The following is a 6,846-nucleotide window of genomic DNA, read 5'->3' on the forward strand; positions in this document are numbered from 1 at the left end:
ACCCTGTATAATTATTATTTATACCATTGAATAGCATTTTTTATAGCCTTTTCAATGATGTATCACAATTAGGGGTTTGCAATTTAAAGTTTTTTGGTTGTGGTGGGTGGGGCCTAGGAGGTTGATGGGGGTGAGTTCTCTTTCATGTAATTTTAGTTCCCCCTTACTATCCTAGAAACGGTTTCAAGCATTTTTCGTTTTCAGCTTTTGTTTGTGAGATATAGCCATTGTAAGTTTTAAAATTGACACACTGTATACTACACACAGGAGGCCGTTGTAAGTCATTTATTCTATTTCCAATTTTAAACCTTAATGATTAACCAACCTAACACTATTTACAATTTAGAGGCTTTAATCAATAATCGTGTTTGATTTAGTAAAATGTATCAGAACTAGGGGTTCCGCTAAAAAGCGGTTAACTTTTATAAAACGGTTTATAGGTCTTATAAAACATCAGAACTAAATAGGAAACCTTTATTAACTGATGCTACAATTAGAATTAATGAATTAGATTTCACAGATAAAATATTTGAAATTATTCAATTAGAAATAGAGGTAACTTGTCCTGAAAACCAATTTGAGAACTTTAAGGAGAGAGACCAATTTAAAAAGCGCTATTATGAAACTCGGAAGTTTCCTTGACATATGTAGAAAGTATATCTGCAAATTCAACTAGTAACAATTCGTTAAGTTGTAATAGTTATAATAAAGATCCAATACAAAATATCTTTTTACCTAAAATTAAACTTCAATTATTCAAGAGTAATAGGGAACTTGCATACATTTTTAAATTCGAAAAAAATGTTATAAATCACAACAGAACATAATTTAAAACATGTATCAAAGATAAAAAAAGTTTTGTTTGTCTTTCGTTTGGCCCCTAACGATTAAAAATTCAAATTAAAACAGGTGGTCCAAAACGCATAGTGACGTCATATAGTTGTGCATGTACATTCTGCACCAACAAAGTAAACAAAATTGTATATAATTTTAAATTAGACATTATAAACGTCAGTAGAAAATACAGTTATGTAACGTCACAAGCGTTTTTGATCGTTTGAACTATTTTACATTGGCTAAGGGTTCTTCTAAACCAAGGCCAGAAAACAGAAAAAAATATATAGATTTTAAATTATCTTCTAAGTTATTATGAGGTTTTACCGCGTGAAAGTTTGGAAATATTATTTTTAAAGGAAACTGAATAATATTACGTAATAAAAAAATGTGTAAGTTCCCTCATAGGTTTGGCATTCGTTTTGACACTGACACTAAGTTTTATAAATATATTTGATAATTTCTATTTCTGATATATTTGAGTGTTTTTAAGATATATTTTTTAAAATGACCGAAGAGGGTTTTTGTAAAGGGCAGTCTGATAACTTACCTATAGTTGACATGTGTATGGTGGCTACATATTTTCAAAAGAGTGAAAATTTTTCCGTCGGAGAAGTTCGGGGAGTTAAAGCAGATAAGTAAGTACATATATTATGTATATTATACTCCCATTATACCTACTAATTTTATACTGTTATTTTATTCTGATTATTATTCTCATAAGTATTTAACGATAAAACTTAGTAGGTACACACTTCCTATTAAGTATAGTGGCAATATTATATTTTAATGCTATTGTATTGAAGCTGTATCAAATGAACTTATTTATTGTTTTCTTTTAGATCTGGCCGGGAATCATATGGAGACGCAGCGGTAGGATGGGTTCAAGTAAAAAGAGATGATGTGATCTGTACTGTAAGGGCAAAAATAACACCTGAACATAATGTTAAGAAAAAACAATACGCTGTCAGTTGTGAAATAAATGAAGAAACTGAGGAAGTACTTGATTTAAAGTGTTATGATTGTGCTGCATCATTAGGTAAGTATTATTTTTATAGACAGATATTTATTCTTAATATTTTAAAGAGCAATCTTCAAACCTAATATTTTTTTATCGGGGATAATAATAACAGATCAGCTAAAGACTATGCTGCACTTTGCAATAAATATGAAGTAATAAATACTCTTTTAACTTATTTTAATTCTAATAGGTATCGAAATATAGAGCTTTTATAATAATTTTTCTTCTTAGTTTTAAAATAAATATCACAATAATCTTGAAATAACATTTTATTTAAAATATATATTTTACGTAGATACGATTGTAGTTTAATATGTCTAAAAATATATTATGGATAATTTATAAATCACAATAATCTTTAAATAACATTTCATTTAAAATGTAAATATTTTACTTAGATTCGATAGTAGTTTTGTTTCTCTAAAAATATATGGACACTCTCTAAATGTCAAAACTTATGTTATAGGTGGATGCAAACATCAAATAGCTTTTCTGATGTGGTTGCACAGAAGGAGTGAAGAACCCTCAAAAACAGAAGTAACATGTTATTGGGCCAAAAGTAAATTATCGAAAGTTGGTACCAGTATAAAATATTTGACACTGAAAGACTTTGGGGCCCCAGAGGAGCTAAGCTCGGATGAAGATAGTAACCAGTTCCTTCAAGAAGTAGTAGCTATGTGTATTAAAAACCAGTCTGAGAGCCAGTTATTGCAACATTTTAAAAAAGATGATGTTATGAAAAATTTAGGGATTTTTCAGCTGTTGCTAAAATTTACTTCAACTAAACAGACCACATACAGTGAGTTTGTTGAATTTTGTGCAGTTAATATGAGTGAGAAAGTATTCAGAAGCTGCCATAAAAACTACGACACAGTCAGATAGCAGTCTATGGTTCGAGTTAAGGTATGGCAGAATAACTGCATCAAAAGTATACGATGCGGCTCACTGTCAAAAAAATCCAATGGGTCATTTGTTGAACAAATACTGGGAGTGTCAAAATTTAAAGCAACTTCTGCAATGAATAGTGGTAAACAGTTGGAAGAAAGTATGGTGAAATGTGTAGAAAGAGCCTTTAAAATAAAATTAAACCGTATTGGCTTACAGTTAAACCCCAAGTTTCCAATTTTTGGTACTTCACCTGATGCCATATGTGAGGAATACGATGTAGAAATAAAATGTCCGCAGACTAGCAGAACTGCAGCTAATTATTTAACAAAGGACAATAAAATAACTGCCAAATATAATGCGCAAGTTCAACTCGACAAAAAAAAATGTTTATTTTGTGGTGCTGATCCAGAATTTGAAAGTAACTCTAATTTTAATTATACATGGGTGGATTATGATCAAAATTATTTGGAGAGTTTGATGACAGCTGCTGAAAGTTTTTGGATACATAATATTTTTCCTCATTTATTAAAATCTGTAAATAGATAATCATCCAGCCTCAAAAGTCCACTGCTGAACATAGGCCTTCTCTCCTCGTTTCCAACCCGATCTATCAAGCGCCGCTCTCATCCAGTTTTTATTTAGCTTTCTTAAGTCGTTAGTCCATCTTTTAGGCGGTCGACCGATGCTTCTTTTGTCTTCTCTTGGCCTCCATTCTAATAACCTCTTTGTTCATGGCCCATCTGTCATTCTGGCTATGTGTCCTGCCCATCTCCACTTCAACCTGGCTATCCTTTCGATGACGTCAGTCACCTTTGTTCTTCTCCTGATTTCTTCGTTTTTGATTTTGTCTCGCATAGTTATTCCTAACATTGACCGCTTCATTCTTCTCTGCGAGACTCTTAGTTTGGTAGCCGAGGTTTTAGTTAAGGTAAGTGTTTCCTATCCGTACGTCAAGACTGCGTACGCACTGATCAAATACCTTTTTCTTTAGGCATGTAGGCAACTCACTTTTAAAAGTTTCTCTCAGTTTTCCAAATGCTGCCCACCCAAGACCGATTCATTCTTCTCTTCATTTCATGAGTCTGATTATCTCTGCCAATCGTAATTTCATGTCCCAAGTATTTACATCTATCTACGAGTTCTATTTCTTTCCCACCAATATTGATGTTCTGGTTAGGTACCAAATTTGACATTATTTTTATTTTCGAGATATTTAGACCTACATTTTCTGTAGCCACAACGAGTTCCTGTACCATCTCTCTTGCAATACCTAGATCCTCAGCTACTATGACTATATCATTGACGAAACGTAAGTTGTTTAGGTATTCTGCATCTATTTTTATTCCCTTTGTCATCAAATCCAAACTCTTGAAAGCATGTTCTAGAAAGCATGCGAATAGATAATATGATTTTTAAATAGAAAATGACTGTTTGACTAACATATTCCTATATAAATCAAAAGGCAACAGGTATGTTTTCAAAAACTGATAGTCTGTAAAACCTTATCAGAGCTTTCTTCTTATAGGTATAAATACCTCAAAAGAAGAGTAGTTGTTGACCAACACATTACAATTAAAAAATTGACTGAGGGCTAAGCCTCTGGTCTATGGTAAAAAACCCTTAAAATTTATGAAATATCACGTTGATGTGAGTACTACACAATGGCTACCATTTTACATTGAACAGCTGTTACTGACAAAATCATTTCAAAATAATTGTCAGTAACAGCTGTTCAATGTAAAATGGTAACCATTGTGTAGTACTCACATCAATGTGACATTTTACATATTTTAAAGGTTACCCTAGACCAGGAGCTTAGTCCTGAGTCAATTTTTTAATTGTAATGTGTTGGCTAACAATTACCTACTCTTCTTTTGAGGTATTTATACCTATAAGACAAAAGCTCTGATGATGGCATTTTCATATGCTGAAAGTACTTAGCTGATTTTTAATAAAGTTTTACACACTATCAGTTTTTTTAAAGCATACACCTGTTGCCGTTTTGATTTTTAATAATATTTTTATTTCTATATTTGGGTAACAGTTTGTCCTTTGTAAATACTTAGCTGTGGTGATATTTGAATGTAATTAACAACCATATCGGCAATTCAGAAAAAAACACAAATTTACAGTTGGTCGTTGTGTCACTTCTTTCCTTTTTCTTTTGAGTTGGGGTTGATTTCATGTAATCGAATGAACTATCTTTCGTTAAAGTCGTCCCAGGAACGCAACTCATAAAATATTGGCAGTATCATTTTAAATTGTTCAACTTTAAAATATATAATATACGTTTGAATTCCCGATATAATTGAGTCAGATTAAATTAAATTATTAGAAGAATTTTTTAAAAAGCAAACACATTTTTGATTAATTTATTAATATTTTTTAGTTAAATTGTGGCTTATTTTCCATTTAGAATAGTTAATTACAAAAATGTCACAAGGAAATAGTTTCAGAACACCATTTCCTATGTCCATCAGTATTTTCTTGTACACTTTCTTCTGAATAACTTTATTGTGCTACATTTACCAACATCTGTAAGGTAGCTTTGCCTTACTATAGCAATAAGTAATAAGATATCTGTTTGGCCTCAGAAGAACTATACATTGCAGAAGCTACTTTAGACATCACGGAATTTTAACACTTCCATGTTTATATATTCTAGCAACGGTTTGTTTAATTCGTAAACACCTTCATGTATTTCCAGCAAGGGCTAATCATCTCTACTCCACCAGAAATATTTATTTACCTATCCCGTCCACTGAGTTCGTAAAGAAATCTATATTATATTCAGCAAAAAAACTTTACAATAATCCACGGGCGCCCATATAAAAATTTTTAGGGGGAGGGCCAGACCTGAAGATGTTGCACATTATATTTTGTATATACTGGAAAATCATATTATATAGTTTAAAGCGCTTGGAAACCTAGGGGGCCACTCCCCTCTCCTATGGACGCCCATGAAACCATCTCCCATTACTACTTAAATCTGCAACATCTTTCCCCAAGTTCCGTATAATGACAAAAGCCTATCTATCTAAAAGACCATATTATTCAATAGAAAAATTGCTTAATGAATAACTAAGAAAATTGGATTTCATATGCGGAAGTTTAAACTTATTAGTTCCTAATATTGATTTTATTTGTTGATGTTAAATTTGCAATTTATATAAATTTTGCAATATATTGTTTTTGTTTGTGCTTTATTTTAATACTGTTATATACTAATATTTGACGATTTATCTAATTCTAGTGTTTGTTATTTGTTTACTGATATTTTTTGACTGTATGTAAGCTTTGTCCATAAAATTATAAAATTTTCAGTGACAATAAATCATATTCCTACTTCCTACTGACTAGAAGATAAAAACACATGTCTACAGCTGTATTTGTTTTATAGGCTAAACCTGAAATATTTTGAGTACAAAGAAATAAGTTAAAAAATACAAGATTAATTTTTAGTTAATAAAATAGTTTTACAATTTTTTGGGAATTATTTCTGGCTGTTTTTGAAGAGTTGTCATTCTGAAATTAAACTGACCTACAAATTAACTAAGTAGTTAACAAACTTTTGCAGTTACAATATTTGTCCTTATATAAGTACTTATATTCTGTGGCTTGGTACAAGAAGTGACTAAGTCATCCGTTTAACCAGAAAACATAGTCTGCATTGACATTTGTAGCACCAATTTTAAAAGAGATTTTGAGTAAATAGGTAGATATTTCTTGATTTTATGAAAATGCTATTTTAAGGTTAGACAAACTTAGGATATCTTTCATGGAAGCCGTTGGTTTTTTTAAAGATGAGCCGAAAGTAGAAAAAAGTCACTTCTTGTACCAAGCCAAAGATATTAAACTATAAGTAGAAAATAAATTGTTATTTATTAGGTATTTATAGTACACATTTTAAATAGTAATTAAACTGCATTGTAAAGGAAAACATATTATAGGTTTAGTTTCATTATCTACATTGTTTCTAAAACATAAATCAGATTCAGTGTAAATCATTACAAACAATAAAAAATGTAAGTCAAATATTTAAGATATTATAATTTCTATACCCATATTTATAGAGTTTTAAATATCTCGGAGCAACAATCACA

At 30.9% G+C, this 6,846-nt stretch overlaps 1 pseudogene; it reads left to right on the forward strand.

The window, feature by feature from the left end:
• The first annotated feature begins 889 nt into the window (after positions 1–889).
• LOC126891023 (uncharacterized) lies at positions 890–3,289 on the forward strand (annotated as a pseudogene).
• Positions 3,290–6,846: the final 3,557 nt, after the last annotated feature.

Source organism: Diabrotica virgifera, chromosome 9 (assembly GCF_917563875.1).
Source record: "Diabrotica virgifera virgifera chromosome 9, PGI_DIABVI_V3a".
Classification (NCBI taxonomy): domain Eukaryota; kingdom Metazoa; phylum Arthropoda; class Insecta; order Coleoptera; family Chrysomelidae; genus Diabrotica; species Diabrotica virgifera.